Raw genomic sequence first — 17,581 nt, forward strand, 5'->3', positions numbered from 1 at the left:
AACAGACTTTCTCATATAATATAAAACAAACTCGACATGTTGAAGATTACAAAACACATAACTGTCATGGTTTCACCTCTCCTTGTCAGGTATTTCTTGGTTTAGAGGTGGAATCATACAAGCCCGTTCCAGCAGCCGGCGTCAAGCCCTGTCAAGCCCCCAGGGGCTCCGCGTTCCGGCACGTTCCCCAGGGCTAGGACTTCCCCTCCCAGCCCTGCCCCATCTGGACTTCCCCCTGTTCTAGCTTGTTTGCCCCCACCCCCCCTCCCTTGTTTGTTATTTTTATTGTCCCACCCTAATCCACTCATTGTTCTTGCCTGTCTGCCCCTAGTCTTGTTTTCCATGTTTTGTTTGATCTTGTTTTTGTCTCAGTCTGCCTTGTCTTGTTCGTGCCTTTGAGGAGCATCAGGTTGCTGTTCCTTAAGGCGGGGGTTCTGTCAGGGTTTCACCTCTCCTTGTCAGGTAATTCTTGGTTTAGAGGTGGAATCATACAGAATCCTCTGTTTCATGTGGGAGAGTGTAGTGGTGTGGCCAAGAACAGGCCGTTCAATCCATGGACCAAAGGAATCTAGGACTCAGGTAGAGTTAAACAGCAAAGAAGAATATTAGTGTGCACCCTTCTATATCTTCAAAAATTTAATAAACTGTTAACCTGTCAACTTGTCCTGTGTTTATTATATTGAGAGGATTTAAATAAAGTAAACCATATTGAATTAAACTTCAAAATAACTAATTCAAACTATGGTAGTTAACCATGTGAGGTGAGCTACGCACCCGTCACAGAGAGAGACGATTTCATCTCTCTCTTGTCTTGTCATTGTTCCTACCCTCCTGTTTCCTAGTTTGTGTTAATTAGCTTTCCTTGAGTGTAATCCCTTGCACCTGTTCCCTCTTGTCTTCTCTCCTATAAAACATCCTCATGTTTGATTGTCCTGTGCGCGTTCATTGTAAGTGTTACCTTGCTTGTGCTTGTACCTGTATGCTGTTTGCTGTCTAAGATATTCCTGTTCGTGTAGCTGTATCCTGTTCCCTTGTCAACCAAGTCCTGTTCCCTCCGTGTAGTAAGTCTAGTTTAGTTTATGTTAGTGTTGTTCAAGTTTTAGTTTTCTTAGTTTTAGTTAGTCAGTGTCCTTCTTAAAATTATTGTTTATCCTGTCTTGTTTTCCCCCTTGTGGGTTTTATTTTGCCTGTTTGTGTAGTCTTGTGTTTAATAAATATTGTTAAACCCTTCACCATCATCTCGTTCTGTGTCTGCCATCTCCTGCCTGCAATTGGGTTCGACCATTGAGTTCTCATAACACATAACATTAAAGAAAAGAAAAATATCTGAGAGGGCAGATAAAAACGTTCTCTCATAAAGAGAGCTACTCCACACTCTTTATTATGACAAAAGGTATTCCCACATCCAAAACTCAGGTGCAACTAATTGTTCAATCAAGTCACTTAATTCCAATCCTGCCCGTGCACTGGCGAGAAAAGAAAAACCTAAGGTAGGCAGGGGGTGGTCGTAACACTGGCAAAGCACTGTAGGAGACGGACGTGCAAAGCTGAGGAGGTCCGGACCATAATTTCAGGGCTTCTGGAGTCAGTGTGGGAGCTAACTTACACTACAGGGCTTCGCCTGATTAACTCTGACAGCATGCACCACGTCTGGAAGATGCAACAAAAACACCTTGAGTGCATCCAGGACCCTCAACATGTAGAGATGTACACAAAGATGGGGACACTCCAGAAAGGTGGCAAAGTCCGATACGTGCTTAGGTGTGGCAGGGAGTCATCCTCGCTGGAGTGTTTTCACCGCCACCAGTGTGCATTCATTCCTGGTAAATTCTAAATTTTAAATTGCAGTGTGTTTTATAGATATAGATAGATAGATTTTTAGATAGATTTTGTTCAAAAGATTGCTATTGTTGTCAGCATTATAGAAGTTGAAACTTGGGTACTAACTGGATTTGGCTTGTTTTCCTGAAATTTACTTTTACTGTTCTATAACAGTCATTAAATTTGTATGTCCACAGTTTAAAATAATTGCTGACTGAATCTGTGAATTTTTATTCTTAGGATGGAGATGCAATGCCATACACACACAAATTTACATGTTAGAGGGGGCCTCAAGGTGGAACATGTCATGGGCAAAAGAAAATGTATCTGTGGTGGGGGCCTCAACACTCAGGACATTCGATGTCATCAGGCCAGGTAGTGTTGCTATCCTGTTCTATCTTTTACTTAAAAAAAATGTATCTGGTGCAGTGCAAAACACCTATTTTCAACTGTTTGTAAATTAAAATAGATGAATGTTCAATGCAAAATAATTACTACAACACTGTTTATATTTATTGGATTGTGGTTGAATTTTTTCTCAATTTTCAGAGTAAACAGCGTGATTCCAGAGGTGTCATTGGATGGGAGGCAGTTGATGTCCTGCCAGCCTACCTGGTTGGCCTAAACAAAATGATCACTGCCATATCATCACAGGAGGAGGCCAACATAGTCCAGCTGAACATAGCTCTGGATGCCATGGACAAGATTCCATCAAAATATTGCCAGAGAGTTAAGAAGAAATCTTTGCCAGGACCTTGGAGAGCGTTCAGGAAGCGGAGTTGCTCTGCTCCAGGACAGCGTGCCTCAGAGAGGTAATTTGACTATTTGGATATTAACTAGTTTATAACCCAGTATACAGTCCAGATTATATCATCCCTCCTTTCCATAGACTGTTCATGACTCATGGTCAGGCAGCTCAGAGCTCTGAAGTGCACAGGGTATGTGAATGTGCTTGCCTACGGCTTTTAAAAGTGTGTCAGCAAGCACGGAAAAGGCCTAGGGACACACAGGGTAAGACTCTGCCAATACCACAATCTATGGTGGCAGTGTACAGCCACTTAAAACAGCTTCTGGAGGACAGCAGAGCGGTTCTAGGACAGACTAACCTGGTTCTGGTCCCAATAAACACAACTACTGTCTCCTCGTGGTGAGTTTTCTTTTATGCAGTACTTTATACAATCACAGTTAGGGGTGTTAAGGTACATGAATTCGTACCGAACCGTCACAGGCAACATTCCAAATATAGTCATCGTTCTTATGCCCCACTACCTTCAAAGGGCAAAGCCATGGAATTTTGACTTTGGAGTGAACAGGGTATTCCCCACCGTTTCCCAGCTACCTACCCTTTCCCATCTACCCACCCTTTCCCAGCTACCCACCAGATCTGCCAGTGTCTCAATCTAACCATTTTATGCCCAATCCCCAATTCCAGACCCCTCCCCAATTCCAGACTCCTTCCCAGTTCCGGTCACCTCCTCAGTTCCAGGTGCCTGATAATCTGCCACCACAAACTTGTCCCTCTATTCAACCCAGGCAGCGCATAATGAGAAGGCAGAAAGCTGCCCAAGAGGATGAGTAGCGAGTGGCTAGAGTTGAACCACCACGGAAACAGCTTACAAAGGATATTTATCACTATATCTGCAAGCAGTGTGGGCTGGCACAAAGTAAGAGAACTGGCCACACTCAGTTGAAGGGCCGGTGGTATTGTCCAGCCTCAGGCCTCTCGATTGCACAGTGGAGGGATGATGTACAAGGTCTTTGATTTTTTTATTTCTTTTATATATTGCAGTTATGAATATTGTGCTACGTGTATTGTGAACATTTTGTATTTACTTGCTGTGTTATTTTGCAGTGTTTGTAGAAAAAAAGACACAACTCTTGTGGTGTAATAGAAACACATCCATCCATTGGGTGGAAGATTCCAAGTGCAAGTCTTGAATAGAGTGTGTGGTGTGTTTGTTAGATCAGTATGTTAAGTTTTTATTATAAATTGTAATTTGCAGTGTTTGTAGAAGAAAAGACACCACATCCTTATGGGTGGAAGATTCCAGGTGCAAGTCTTGAATAGAGTCTGTGGTGTGTTTATCAGATAAGTATTTTAAGTTTTTATTATAAATTGTATAGTCAAAAATCAAACAAACCCGTTACTTAAATCCTTGGTGAGTGTTCAAAGAATTATAATATAGTGATTTTGTTTCTTTCTTTCTGCTCCCCCTTTCCCTCTCTCTTTTCCCCTTGTAGCAGTCCATTTTGCCCTGGCCGAGTGGTTAAGGCGATGGACTAAAAATCCATTGGGGTCTCTCCGCGCAGGTTCGAATCCTGCCGACTATGTTTGCGGTGCATTTAGCTCTGGTGCTGATTAGTATCTCTAGAGACGAAAGAGCAAACTTAATCTCGGGTCGAGCCCTGTACAGCCGTCTGTTGGGCTCGCCTTTATCGTGTGGTTGGTTAATACTCTGAGTTGTGGCCTCAGTGAATCCGGGTCGAGGCAACTTTTGGGGGGGGGGGCTTGAAGGAACTGCTTCTCGCTCACTTTGAAACTGTGTTGATGGCGAACGCCTTCTATCGGGCGAACACTGCAATTTGTTCAAAAAGAGCCGCGCCAAGCACTTCTTCAGCTGTTCTTTAGAATGTTTAAACCCAGCTCATCCAAGCTATTGGACAGTGGCAAAGAAAAGGCTTAACTCCCCGTCGGGGAATCATTTTGGAGGAGGCTTGGAAGAAGAACTTGGCACGCACCGACACAAACCAGGACAGCTCAGCTCGGTCTGGGAGGAGCCTCCTCATCATTTCTGACATGCGGAGATACTGTCCAACCTACTAGCGAGGATTATACTTCTCAAATCGTAGCTCTTCTTTCTGTTGTTCACTGCTCGTAGACGTGCAGAGAAATGGAAAGTCTTTCCGACTTGCATTGGAAATGTGGGATCGCTACTCCGATTCTTAATCTCTTGGAAACAGTTGCAGTCCGTATTGCGCTTGCTGAGGTGTCAGGCATGGTCCAGCAGTCAGGACTCCTGGTTTCACCCAAGCTGCCCGGGTTTAACTCTCGGCGTGAGAAGCCAAAGGCTTCTTTTCCTTCAGTGTGTTTGCAAAGCCGTATTGTTTTAGAGTAAGACTCTGTTGAGTAAGCTCCACTGGCGGGCCTCAGCACTTTGGGGTCAGAAAACTGCTGCTGGGTGGGCTTGAACCACCATAGGTTTGGTTAACAGCCGAACACGCTAACCGATTGCGCCACAGAGACGGTTGTTGAGGATTATGCTTGGACACGTCGCTATTTTTGACTCAAAATTAAAGTGCAAAAGCGTGGCAAAACTAAATGAGCGTCATACTAATTTTCAAAGCTTTGCTCTAGTCATAGTGAAGCTCTTCCATTCACAAGACCGTGCGCTCTTTTCCTCGGTATACGGCATGTCGAAAACACCTTTACGTTGGGTTTCATGGTGTAATGGTTAGCATTCTGGACTCTGAATCCAGCGATCCGAGTTCAAATCTCGGTGAGACCTAAGATTGGAAGTCTACACTTTTTCTAGGGGAGCATGCCAGGGATTGTTATCGCAGGTAAGGTTAGACATAATTCAAGAACAATATTCATTGAAATACATTTCTCACGTTATGATTTGTGAACAATAATCTTTGCAATACATTTCACATAATGTGTGTGGGACACAGGCAAAACCCAAATTCTCACACATATCCACACTGGTTTATTGAAAATGCAAGTAACACAGCAAAAAGAACTTGTGGAATCTTAAGTGACAACTTGATTGTCTCTGATCGTGAAATGTCCTGCATCACGTTGCTCTGGATAAAAGCAATGCGCACCTTATGGGAGATTCTTGTCATTTGTGTCCAAGTGCCATAGCGAGGAGAGACAAGGGGCACTGAAGGCTTTTTGTGACTGAATATATGAACAGGAATCAACACGAAGACCTTTTCCTGCAGCGGTGAGCCTCGACAGGTAGCACAGGGAGGGCTAAGTCGCAAGAAGGAAGCTCCAAAAGCCTCTAATATGGAGAATAAGGGCGTCATTCCCTCTACCTCTCGAATGCCAAGCGAGCGCTCTACCATTTGAGCGCTCTACCATTTTACCATTAATATGGGTTCAAATCGCGGACGAGCCCTGCTTTAACCGTTCCTCGTATTGTGAGGACACTCAAGGTGGCACTATGGCGATCCAGATCATGAAAGCAGGATACCCATGGCCGGTTAGCTCAGTTGGCTAGAGCGTGGTGCTAATAACGGCAAGGTCGCGGGTTCAATCCCCGTACGGGCCAAAGGCTCTTCTCTAGCATGCCTTAGGCCATCAGATGTATTGGGTAACTTAAATGACGCCAAATGGACGCTGCGCGCCAGCGCCCCCAGATTTTTCCCAGGTCGCGCGGCGGTCCCGAAACGAAGGGGAAGTTGCCCGAACGCGATCTGCAGTGTCTCGGCGCGCCCACGCCGCCCGGGGACCACGTGAAAAATGCCCGAAAAGCGCCCCACAGAAACAAGGTTAGGGGCAATACGAGGCGAAGCAACCAGAGGGCGACTGCACGTACGCCTGTAACCTATTTCGCGCGCGTCGATTAGGTGGCGAGTGGGCAGTCAGAATGAAGCCTAAACGTCCCCTTGACGCCTAGGGCCCGGCTCCGCACCCGGCGTACACGAATCACCTACCCATCCCCCTTGCCACCTATTTTGGGCGGGGCATCCCAATGGACACGCCTATGCATCCCCCTTGCAGCCTAAACGCATCGGAGGACCCATCCGACGCCCCGGACGCCCCCCGAAGCCCCAAAGAACCCGAGACGTGGCGTTCTCGTTGCCGGCCGCCGACTCCCGCTCCGTATCGGTGCCGACTGGCCATATTCGAGCCGATAGGCCCCGAGCGGCGGTGCAACGCACGCCCAAACACCCAAGAGCCCTTCGCTTTGAATTTCGAGTCATAAAAGGGAAATGTGTATCCAAATCTAGTTTTCTCACACCTGCGATTTATTCGAAAGCGGCCCCGACTGGTGCACAGGGCGAGAACCCAGTCCAGTGGTCTTGTCTACTTCGGCAATGAGCTACACAGCCTAAACCAGCTGCAGAGTGCCATAGAGACATGGTCCTTCGTAATGATGTACTTTAAAGCTCATCTTTGTGCTCCAGAAGCATAAAAACGTTGTGTCCATTATTTACCTATGGAGACCCTGTCAAATAAGTTATGTGTGGCATGTACATTCCTAACTTATTTATTGGGGACCTCGTAGGTAAATAATGGACAATGCCTATACGTATTATTATTCAATGAGTTATTCAGCTCAAAACAACTGTAAAGCTCACAGGAGACACTGGGCTTCGTGGTGATGTGCTTTACAGCTCACAGTTGTGCCCCATAAGCCTATACAAGGTGTGTACATTTAAAACCTACGGGTAATGTGTCAAAAGTGTTATGAGTGGGATGCATTTGTCTTATTTGGCCATTACCTGTTAATTAAAGCATTGTAGAACCTTTATTAAGCTTAATATCGGTTTGTCCATTATTTACCTATGGAGACCCTGTCAAATAAGTTATCTGTGGCATGTACATTTGTAACTTATTTAATGGGGACCTCGTAGGTAAACCATGGACAATGCCTATATCTGTTTTACCTGTTAATTACAGTGTTATAAGACGTTTATTAAGCTTAATATCGGTTTGTCCATTATTTACATATGGAGACCCTGTCAAATAAGTTATTTGTGTCATGTACATTACTAACTTATTTAATGGGGACCACGTAGGTAAACCATGGACAATGCCTATGTGTTTTTACCTGTTAATTACAGCGTTATAACAACTTTATTAAGCTTAATATCGGTTTGTCCATTATTTACCTATGGAGACCCTGTCAAATAAGTTGTCTGTGGCATGTACATTTGTAACTTATTTAATGGGGACCTCGTAGGTAAATAATGGACAATGCCTAGTTGTGTTAATATTCAATGACTTATTAAACTCAAACCAACTGTAAAGCACAAAAGAGACACTGGGCTTCGTGGTGATGTGTTTTACAGCTCACAGTTGTGCCCCATAAGCCTAAACAAGGTGTGTACATTTCAAACTTACGGGTAATGTGTCAAAAGTGTTATGAGTGGGATGCATTTGACTTATTTGGCCACACCTGTTAATTACAGCGTTATAACACCTTTATTAAGCTTAATATCGGTTTGTCCATTATTTACCTATGGAGACCCTGTCAAATAAGTTATCTGTGGCATGTACATTTGTAACTTATTTAATGGGGACCTCGTAGGTAAACCATGGACAATGCCTATACCTGTTTTACCTGTTAATTACAGTGTTATAAGATGTTTATTAAGCTTAATATCGGTTTGTCCATTATTTACCTATGGAGACCGAGTCAAAAAAGTTATCTGTGGCATGTACATTTGTAACTTATTTAATGGGGACCTCGTAGGTACACCATGGACAATGCCAATATCTGTTTTACCTGTTAATTACAGTGTTATAAGACGTTTATGAAGCTTAATATCGGTTTGTCCATTATTTACCTATGGAGACCCTGTCAAATAAGTTGTCTGTGGCATGTACATTTGTAACTTATTTAATGGGGACCTCGTAGGTAAATAATGGACAATGCCTAGTTGTGTTAATATTCAATGACTTATTAAACTCAAACCAACTGTAAAGCACAAAAGATACACTGGGCTTCGTGGTGATGTGTTTTACAGCTCACAGTTGTGCCCCATAAGCCTAAACAAGGTGTGTACATTTCAAACTTACGGGTAATGTGTCAAAAGTGTTATGGGTGGGATGCATTTGACTTATTTGGCCACACCTGTTAATTACAGCGTTATAACACCTTTATTAAGCTTAATATCGGTTTGTCCATTATTTACCCATGGAGACCCTGTCAAATAAGTTATCTGTGGCATGTACATTTGTAACTTATTTAATGGGGACCTCGTAGGTAAACCATGGACAATGCCTATATCTGTTTTACCTGTTAATTACAGTTTTATAAGACGTTTATTAAGCTTAATATCGGTTTGTCCATTATTTACCTATGGAGACCCTGTCAAATAAGTTGTCTGTGGCATGTACATTTGTAACTTATTTAATGGGGACCTCGTAGGTAAATAATGGACAATGCCTAGTTGTGTTAATATTCAATGACTTATTAAACTCAAACCAACTGTAAAGCACACAGGAGACACTGGGCTTCGTGTTGATGTGCTTTACAGCTCACAGTTGTGCCCCATAAGCCTAAACAAGGTGTGTACATTTGAAACCTACGGGTAATGTGTCAAAAGTGTTATGAGAGGGATGCATTTGTCTTATTTGGCCATTACCTGTTAATTACAGCATTGTAGAACCTTTATTAAGCTTAATATCGGTTTGTCCATTATTTACCTATGGAGACCCTGTCAAATAAGTTATCTGTGGCATGTACATTACTAACTTATTAAATGGGGACCACGTAGGTAAACCATGGACAATGCCTATGTGTTTTTACCTGTTAATTACAGCGTTATAACAACTTTATTAAGCTTAATATCGGTTTGTCCATTATTTACCTATGGAGACCCTGTCAAATAAGTTATCTGTGGCATGTACATTTGTAACTTATTTAATGGGGACCTCGTAGGTAAACCATGGACAATGCCTATACCTGTTTTACCTGTTAATTACAGTGTTATAAGATGTTTATTAAGCTTAATATCGGTTTGTCCATTATTTACCTATGGAGACCGAGTCAAATAAGTTATCTGTGGCATGTACATTTGTAACTTATTTAATGGGGACCTCGTAGGTACACCATGGACAATGCCTATATCTGTTTTACCTGTTAATTACAGTGTTAAAAGACGTTTATGAATCTTAATATCGGTTTGTCCATTATTTACCTATGGAGACCCTGTCAAATAAGTTGTCTGTGGCATGTACATTTTTAACTTATTTAATGGGGACCTCGTAGGGAAATAATGGACAATACCTAGTTGTGTTCATATTCAATGACTTATTAAACTCAAACCAACTGTAAAGCACAAAAGAGACACTGGGCTTCGTGGTGATGTGTTTTACAGCTCACAGTTGTGCCCCATAAGCCTAAACAAGGTGTGTACATTTCAAACTTACGGGGTAATGTGTCAAAAGTGTTATGAGTGGGATGCATTTGACTTATTTGGCCACACCTGTTAATTACAGCGTCATAACACCTTTATTAAGCTTAATATCGGTTTGTCCATTATTTACCTATGGAGACCCTGTCAAATAAGTTATCTGTGGCATGTACATTTGTAACTTATTTAATGGGGACCTCGTAGGTAAATAATGGACAATGCCTAGTTGTGTTAATATTCAATGACTTATTAAACTCAAACCAACTGTAAAGCACAAAAGAGACACTGGGCTTCGTGGTGATGTGTTTTACAGCTCACAGTTGTGCCCCATAAGCCTAAACAAGGTGTGTACATTTCAAACTTACGGGTAATGTGTCAAAAGTGTTATGGGTGGGATGCATTTGACTTATTTGGCCACACCTGTTAATTACAGCGTTATAACACCTTTATTAAGCTTAATATCGGTTTGTCCATTATTTACCTATGGAGACCCTGTCAAATAAGTTATCTGCGGCATGTACATTTGTAACTTATTTAATGGGGACCTCGTAGGTAAACCATGGACAATGCCTAGTTGTGTTAATATTCAATGACTTATTAAACTCAAACCAACTGTAAAGCACAAAAGAGACACTGGGCTTCGTGGTGATGTGTTTTACAGCTCACAGTTGTGCCCCATAAGCCTAAACAAGGTGTGTACATTTCAAACTTACGGGTAATGTGTCAAAAGTGTTATAAGTGGGGTGCATTTGACTTATTTGGCCACACCTGTTAATTACAGCGTTATAACACCTTTATTAAGCTTAATATCGGTTTGTCTATTATTTACCTATGGAGACCCTGTCAAATAAGTTATCTGTGGCATGTACATTTGTAACTTATTTAATGGGGACCTCGTAGGTAAACCATGGACAATGCCTATACCTGTTTTACCTGTTAATTACAGTGTTATAAGATGTTTATTAAGCTTAATATCGGTTTGTCCATTATTTACCTATGGAGACCGAGTCAAATAAGTTATCTGTGGCATGTACATTTGTAACTTATTTAATGGGGACCTCGTAGGTAAACAATGGACAATGCCTATACCTGTTTTACCTGTTAATTACAGTGTTAAAAGACGTTTATGAATCTTAATATCGGTTTGTCCATTATTTACCTATGGAGACCCTGTCAAATAAGTTGTCTGTGGCATGTACATTTGTAACTTATTTAATGGGGACCTCGTAGGTAAATAATGGACAATGCCTAGTTGTGTTAATATTCAATGACTTATTAAACTCAAACCAACTGTAAAGCACAAAAGAGACACTGGGCTTCGTGGTGATGTGTTTTACAGCTCACAGTTGTGCCCCATAAGCCTAAACAAGGTGTGTACATTTCAAACTTACGGGTAATGTGTCAAAAGTGTTATGAGTGGGATGCATTTGACTTATTTGGCCACACCTGTTAATTACAGCGTTATAACACCTTTATTAAGCTTAATATCGGTTTGTCCATTATTTACCCATGGAGACCCTGTCAAATAAGTTATCTGTGGCATGTACATTTGTAACTTATTTAATGGGGACCTCGTAGGTAAACCATGGACAATGCCTATATCTGTTTTACCTGTTAATTACAGTTTTATAAGACGTTTATTAAGCTTAATATCGGTTTGTCCATTATTTACCTATGGAGACCCTGTCAAATAAGTTGTCTGTGGCATGTACATTTGTAACTTATTTAATGGGGACCTCGTAGGTAAATAATGGACAATGCCTAGTTGTGTTAATATTCAATGACTTATTAAACTCAAACCAACTGTAAAGCACACAGGAGACACTGGGCTTCGTGTTGATGTGCTTTACAGCTCACAGTTGTGCCCCATAAGCCTAAACAAGGTGTGTACATTTCAAACTTACGGGGTAATGTGTCAAAAGTGTTATGAGTGGGATGCATTTGACTTATTTGGCCACACCTGTTAATTACAGCGTCATAACACCTTTATTAAGCTTAATATCGGTTTGTCCATTATTTACCTATGGAGACCCTGTCAAATAAGTTATCTGTGGCATGTACATTTGTAACTTATTTAATGGGGACCTCGTAGGTAAATAATGGACAATGCCTAGTTGTGTTAATATTCAATGACTTATTAAACTCAAACCAACTGTAAAGCACAAAAGAGACACTGGGCTTCGTGGTGATGTGTTTTACAGCTCACAGTTGTGCCCCATAAGCCTAAACAAGGTGTGTACATTTCAAACTTACGGGTAATGTGTCAAAAGTGTTATAAGTGGGATGCATTTGACTTATTTGGCCACACCTGTTAATTACAGCGTTATAACACCTTTATTAAGCTTAATATCGGTTTGTCTATTATTTACCTATGGAGACCCTGTCAAATAAGTTATCTGTGGCATGTACATTTGTAACTTATTTAATGGGGATCTCGTAGGTAAACCATGGACAATGCCTATACCTGTTTTACCTGTTAATTACAGTGTTATAAGATGTTTATTAAGCTTAATATCGGTTTGTCCATTATTTACCTATGGAGACCGAGTCAAATAAGTTATCTGTGGCATGTACATTTGTAACTTATTTAATGGGGACCTCGTAGGTAAACCATGGACAATGCCTATACCTGTTTTACCTGTTAATTACAGTGTTAAAAGACGTTTATGAATCTTAATATCGGTTTGTCCATTATTTACCTATGGAGACCCTGTCAAATAAGTTGTCTGTGGCATGTACATTTGTAACTTATTTAATGGGGACCTCGTAGGTAAATAATGGACAATGCCTAGTTGTGTTAATATTCAATGACTTATTAAACTCAAACCAACTGTAAAGCACAAAAGATACACTGGGCTTCGTGGTGATGTGTTTTACAGCTCACAGTTGTGCCCCATAAGCCTAAACAAGGTGTGTACATTTCAAACTTACGGGTAATGTATCAAAAGTGTTATGGGTGGGATGCATTTGACTTATTTGGCCACACCTGTTAATTGCAGCGTTATAACACCTTTATTAAGCTTAATATCGGTTTGTCCATTATTTACCTTTCGAGACCCTGTCAAATAAGTTATCTGTGGCATGTACATTTGTAACTTATTTTATGGGGACCTCGTAGGTAAACCATGGTCAATGCCTATATCTGTTTTACCTGTTAATTACAGTGTTATAAGACGTTTATTAAGCTTAATATTGGTTTGTCCATTATTTACCTATGGAGACCCTGTCAAATAAGTTGTCTGTGGCATGTACATTTGTAACTTATTTAATGGGGACCTCGTAGGTAAATAATGGACAATACCTAGTTGTGTTCATATTCAATGACTTATTAAACTCAAACCAACTGTAAAGCACAAAAGAGACACTGGGCTTCGTGGTGATGTGTTTTACAGCTCACAGTTGTGCCCCATAAGCCTAAACAAGGTGTGTACATTTCAAACTTACGGGTAATGTGTCAAAAGTGTTATGGGTGGGATGCATTTGACTTATTTGGCCACACCTGTTAATTACAGCGTTATAACACCTTTATTAAGCTTAATATCGGTTTGTCCATTATTTACCTATGGAGACCCTGTCAAATAAGTTATCTGTGGCATGTACATTTGTAACTTATTTAATGGGGACCTCTTAGGTAAACCATGGACAATGCCTAGTTGTGTTAATATTCAATGACTTATTAAACTCAAACCAACTGTAAAGCACAAAAGAGACACTGGGCTTCGTGGTGATGTGTTTTACAGCTCACAGTTGTGCCCCATGAGCCTAAACAAGGTGTGTACATTTCAAACTTACGGGTAATGTGTCAAAAGTGTTATGAGTGGGATGCTTTTGACTTATTTGGCCACACCTGTTAATTACAGCGTTATAACACATTTATTAAGCTTAATATCGGTTTGTCCATTATTTACCTATGGAGACCCTGTCAAATAAGTTATCTGTGGCATGTACATTTGTAACTTATTTAATGGGGACCTCGTAGGTAAACCATGGACAATGCCTATACCTGTTTTACCTGTTAATTACAGTGTTTTAAGATGTTTATTAAGCTTAATATCGGTTTGTCCATTATTTACCTATGGAGACCGAGTCAAATAAGTTATCTGTGGCATGTGCATTTGTAACTTATTTAATGGGGACCTCGTAGGTACACCATGGACAATGCCTATATCTGTTTTACCTGTTAATTACAGTGTTATAAGACGTTTATGAATCTTAATATCGGTTTGTCCATTATTTACCTATGGAGACCCTGTCAAATAAGTTGTCTGTGGCATGTACATTTGTAACTTATTTAATGGGGACCTCGTAGGTAAATAATGGACAATGCCTAGTTGTGTTAATATTCAATGACTTTTTAAAAAAAAGAAAAAAACTTATAGCAAAAAAAAACTTGTGGAATCTTAAGTGACAACTTGATTGTCTCTGATCGTGAAATGTCCTCCATCACGTTGCTCTGGGTAAAAGCAATGCGCACCTTATGGGAGATTCTTGTCATGTGTGTCCAAGTGCCATAGCGAGGAGAGACAAGGGGCACTGAAGGCTTTTTGTGACTGAATATATGAACAGGAATCAACACGAAGACCTTTTTCTGCAGCGGTGAGCCTCAACAGGTAGCACAGGGTGGGCTAAGTCGCAAGAAGGAATTTCCAATAGCCTCTAATATGGAGAATAAGGGCGTCATTCCCTCTACCTCTCGAATGCCAAGCGAGCGCTCTACCATTTGAGCGCTCTACCATTTTACCATTAATATGGGTTCAAATCGCGGACGAGCCCTGCTTTAAGCGTTCCTCGTATTGTGAGGACACTCAAGGTGGCACTATGGCGATCCAGATCATGAAAGCAGAATACCCATGGCCGGTTAGCTCAGTTGGCTAGAGCGTGGTGCTAATAACGCCAAGGTCACGGGTTCGATCCCCGTACGGGCCAAAGTCTTTTCTCTAGCATTCTTTACATAATTCAAGGCTTCAGCGCCAGGGTTCGTCCGCGCACTACACAGCGCAAGTCAAGAAATCTGCAATCGTGGCTGAAATAGCTCAGTTGGGAGAGCGTTAGACTGAAGATCTAAAGGTCCCTGGTTCGATCCCGGGTTTCGAAAGTGTGCCTTTGTTCAATGAACAGGAATCAACACGAAGACCTTTTTCTGCAGCGGTGAGCCTCGACAGGTAGCACAGGGAGGGCTAAGTCGCAAGAAGGAAGCTCCAAAAGCATCTAATATGGAGAATAAGGGCTTCATTCCCTCTACCTCTCGAATGCCAAGTGAGCGCTCTACCATTTGAGCAAATTCCCGCGCATTACCTGAAAAAGACGCGCATTGCTTTGGCTCAATGAAACGGGGCACATGGGAAAAAAAATGCTTTTTGCAAATAGCCTTGAAATTACAATCGCAGCGCACCTCTCGGCTCGTTGGTCTACGGGCATGATTCTCGCTTTGGGTGCGAGAGGTCCCGGCTTCAAATCGCGGACGAGCCCTGCTTTAAGCGTTCCTCGTATTGTGAGGACACTCAAGGTGGCACTATGGCGATCCAGATCATGAAAGCAGGATAGCCATGGCCGGTTAGCTCTGTTGGCTAGAGCGTGGTGCTAATAATGCCAAGGTCACGGGTTCGATCCCCGTACGGGCCAAAGGCTTTTCTCTAGCATTCTTTACATAATTCAAGGCTTCAGCGCCAGGGTTCGTCCGCGCACTACCCAGCGCAAGTCAAGAAATCTGCAATCGTGGCCGAAATAGCTCAGTTGGGAGAGCGTTAGACTGAAGATCTAAAGGTCCCTGGTTCGATCCCGGGTTTTGGCAAGCGTGCCTTTGTCCAATGCTTTGCTCTATTCATAGTGGAGCTCTTGCATTCACAAGACCGTAAGCTCTCTTCTTCAGGATCTGGCATGTCGAAAACAGCTTCACATTGGGTTTCATGGTGTAATGGTTAGCACTCTGGACTCTGAATCCAGCGATCCGAGTTCAAATCTCGGTGAGACCTCTGTTTGGAAGTCCACACTTTTTCGAGGGGAGCATGCCAGGGATTGTTATCGCCGGTAAGGTTAGACATAATTCAAGAACAATATTCATTGAAATACATTTCTCACGATATGATTTGTGAACAATAATCTTTGCAATACATTTCACATAATGTGTGTGGGACACAGGCAAAAACCAAATTCTCACAAATATCCACACTGGTTTATTGAAAATGCAAGTAACACAGCAAAAAAAAACTTGTGGAATCTTAAGTGACAACTTGATTGTCTCTGATCGTGAAATGTCCTGCATCACGTTGCTCTGGGTAAAAGCAATACGCACCTTATGGGAGATTCTTGTCATGTGTGTCCAAGTGCCATAGCGAGGAGAGACAAGGGGCACTGAAGGCTTTTTGTGACTGAATATATGAACAGGAAACAACACGAAGACCTTTTTCTGCAGCGGTGAGCCTCAACAGGTAGCACAGGGTGGGCTAAGTCGCAAGAAGGAATTTCCAATAGCCTCTAATATGGAGAATAAGGGCGTCATTACCTCTACCTCTCGAATGCCAAGCGAGCGCTCTACCATTTTAGCAAATTCCCGCGCATTATCTGAAAAAGACGCGCATTGCTTTGGCTCAATGAAACGGGGCACATGGGGAAAATGCTTTTTGCAAATAGCCTTGAAATTACAATCGCAGCGCACCTCTCGGCTCGTTGGTCTACGGGCATGATTCTCGCTTTGGGTGCGAGAGGTCCCGGGTTCAAATCGCGGACGAGCCCTGCTTTAAGCGTTCCTCGTATTGTGAGGACACTCAAGGTGGCACTATGGCGATCCAGATCATGAAAGCAGGATACCCATGGCCGGTTAGCTCAGTTGGCTAGAGCGTGGTGCTAATAACGCCAAGGTCGCGGGTTCGATCCCCGTACAGGCCAAAGTCTTTTCTCTAGCATTCTTTACATAATTCAAGGCTTCAGCGCAAGTCAAGCGCAAGTCAAGAAATCTGCAATCGTGGCCGAAATAGCTAAGTTGGGAGAGCGTTAGACTGAAGATCTAAAGGTCCCTGGTTCGATCCCGAGTTTCGGCAAGCGTGCCTTTGTCCAATGCTTTGCTCTAGTCATAGTGAAGCTCTTCCATTCACAAGACCGTGCGCTCTTTTCCTCGGGATACGGCATGTCGAAAACAGCTTTACATTGGGTTTCGTGGTGTAAAGGTTAGCACTCTGGACTCTGAATCCAGCGATCCGAGTTCAAATCTCGGTGAGACCTCTGATTGGAAGCCTACACTTTTTCTAGGGGAGCATGCCAGGGATTGTTATCGCAGGTAAGGTTAGACATAATTCAAGAACAATATTCATTGAAATACATTTCTCACGTTATGATTTGTGAACAATAATCTTTGCAATACATTTCACATAATGTGTGTGGGACACAGGCAAAAACCAAATTCTCACAAATATCCACACTGGTTTATTGAAAATGCAAGTAACACAGCAAAAAGAACTTGTGGAATCTTAAGTGACAACTTGATTGTCTCTGATCGTGAAATGTCCTGCATCACGTTGCTCTGGGTAAAAGCAATGCGCACCTTATGGGAGATTCTTGTCATGTGTGTCCAAGTGCCATAGCGAGGAGAGACAAGGGGCACTGAAGGCTTTTTGTGACTAAATATATGAACAGGAATCAACACGAAGACCTTTTTCTGCAGCGGTGAACC

General features: G+C 42.2%; 11 non-coding genes across 11 annotated transcripts; all 11 read left to right on the forward strand.

The window, feature by feature from the left end:
• Positions 1-4,073: 4,073 nt before the first annotated feature.
• On the forward strand, positions 4,074-4,152 carry trnaf-aaa (transfer RNA phenylalanine (anticodon AAA)). Its single transcript has one exon. It is a non-coding gene; the product is annotated as a tRNA-Phe (tRNA).
• A 1,103-nt stretch (positions 4,153-5,255) lies between these two features.
• trnaq-cug (transfer RNA glutamine (anticodon CUG)) lies at positions 5,256-5,327 on the forward strand. Its single transcript has one exon. It is a non-coding gene; the product is annotated as a tRNA-Gln (tRNA).
• A 697-nt stretch (positions 5,328-6,024) lies between these two features.
• On the forward strand, positions 6,025-6,098 carry trnai-aau (transfer RNA isoleucine (anticodon AAU)). The gene has a single exon. It is a non-coding gene; the product is annotated as a tRNA-Ile (tRNA).
• Positions 6,099-14,767: 8,669 nt separating this feature from the next.
• On the forward strand, positions 14,768-14,841 carry trnai-aau (transfer RNA isoleucine (anticodon AAU)). The gene has a single exon. It is a non-coding gene; the product is annotated as a tRNA-Ile (tRNA).
• Positions 14,842-14,937: 96 nt separating this feature from the next.
• On the forward strand, positions 14,938-15,010 carry trnaf-gaa (transfer RNA phenylalanine (anticodon GAA)). Its single transcript has one exon. It is a non-coding gene; the product is annotated as a tRNA-Phe (tRNA).
• A 453-nt stretch (positions 15,011-15,463) lies between these two features.
• On the forward strand, positions 15,464-15,537 carry trnai-aau (transfer RNA isoleucine (anticodon AAU)). The gene has a single exon. It is a non-coding gene; the product is annotated as a tRNA-Ile (tRNA).
• A 96-nt stretch (positions 15,538-15,633) lies between these two features.
• On the forward strand, positions 15,634-15,706 carry trnaf-gaa (transfer RNA phenylalanine (anticodon GAA)). Its single transcript has one exon. It is a non-coding gene; the product is annotated as a tRNA-Phe (tRNA).
• A 109-nt stretch (positions 15,707-15,815) lies between these two features.
• Positions 15,816-15,887, forward strand: trnaq-cug (transfer RNA glutamine (anticodon CUG)). The gene has a single exon. It is a non-coding gene; the product is annotated as a tRNA-Gln (tRNA).
• Positions 15,888-16,726: 839 nt separating this feature from the next.
• On the forward strand, positions 16,727-16,800 carry trnai-aau (transfer RNA isoleucine (anticodon AAU)). The gene has a single exon. It is a non-coding gene; the product is annotated as a tRNA-Ile (tRNA).
• Positions 16,801-16,879: 79 nt separating this feature from the next.
• trnaf-gaa (transfer RNA phenylalanine (anticodon GAA)) lies at positions 16,880-16,952 on the forward strand. Its single transcript has one exon. It is a non-coding gene; the product is annotated as a tRNA-Phe (tRNA).
• Positions 16,953-17,061: 109 nt separating this feature from the next.
• trnaq-cug (transfer RNA glutamine (anticodon CUG)) lies at positions 17,062-17,133 on the forward strand. The gene has a single exon. It is a non-coding gene; the product is annotated as a tRNA-Gln (tRNA).
• Positions 17,134-17,581: the final 448 nt, after the last annotated feature.

The sequence above is a fragment of the Triplophysa dalaica genome, chromosome 5, assembly GCF_015846415.1.
Source record: "Triplophysa dalaica isolate WHDGS20190420 chromosome 5, ASM1584641v1, whole genome shotgun sequence".
NCBI lineage: Eukaryota > Metazoa > Chordata > Actinopteri > Cypriniformes > Nemacheilidae > Triplophysa > Triplophysa dalaica.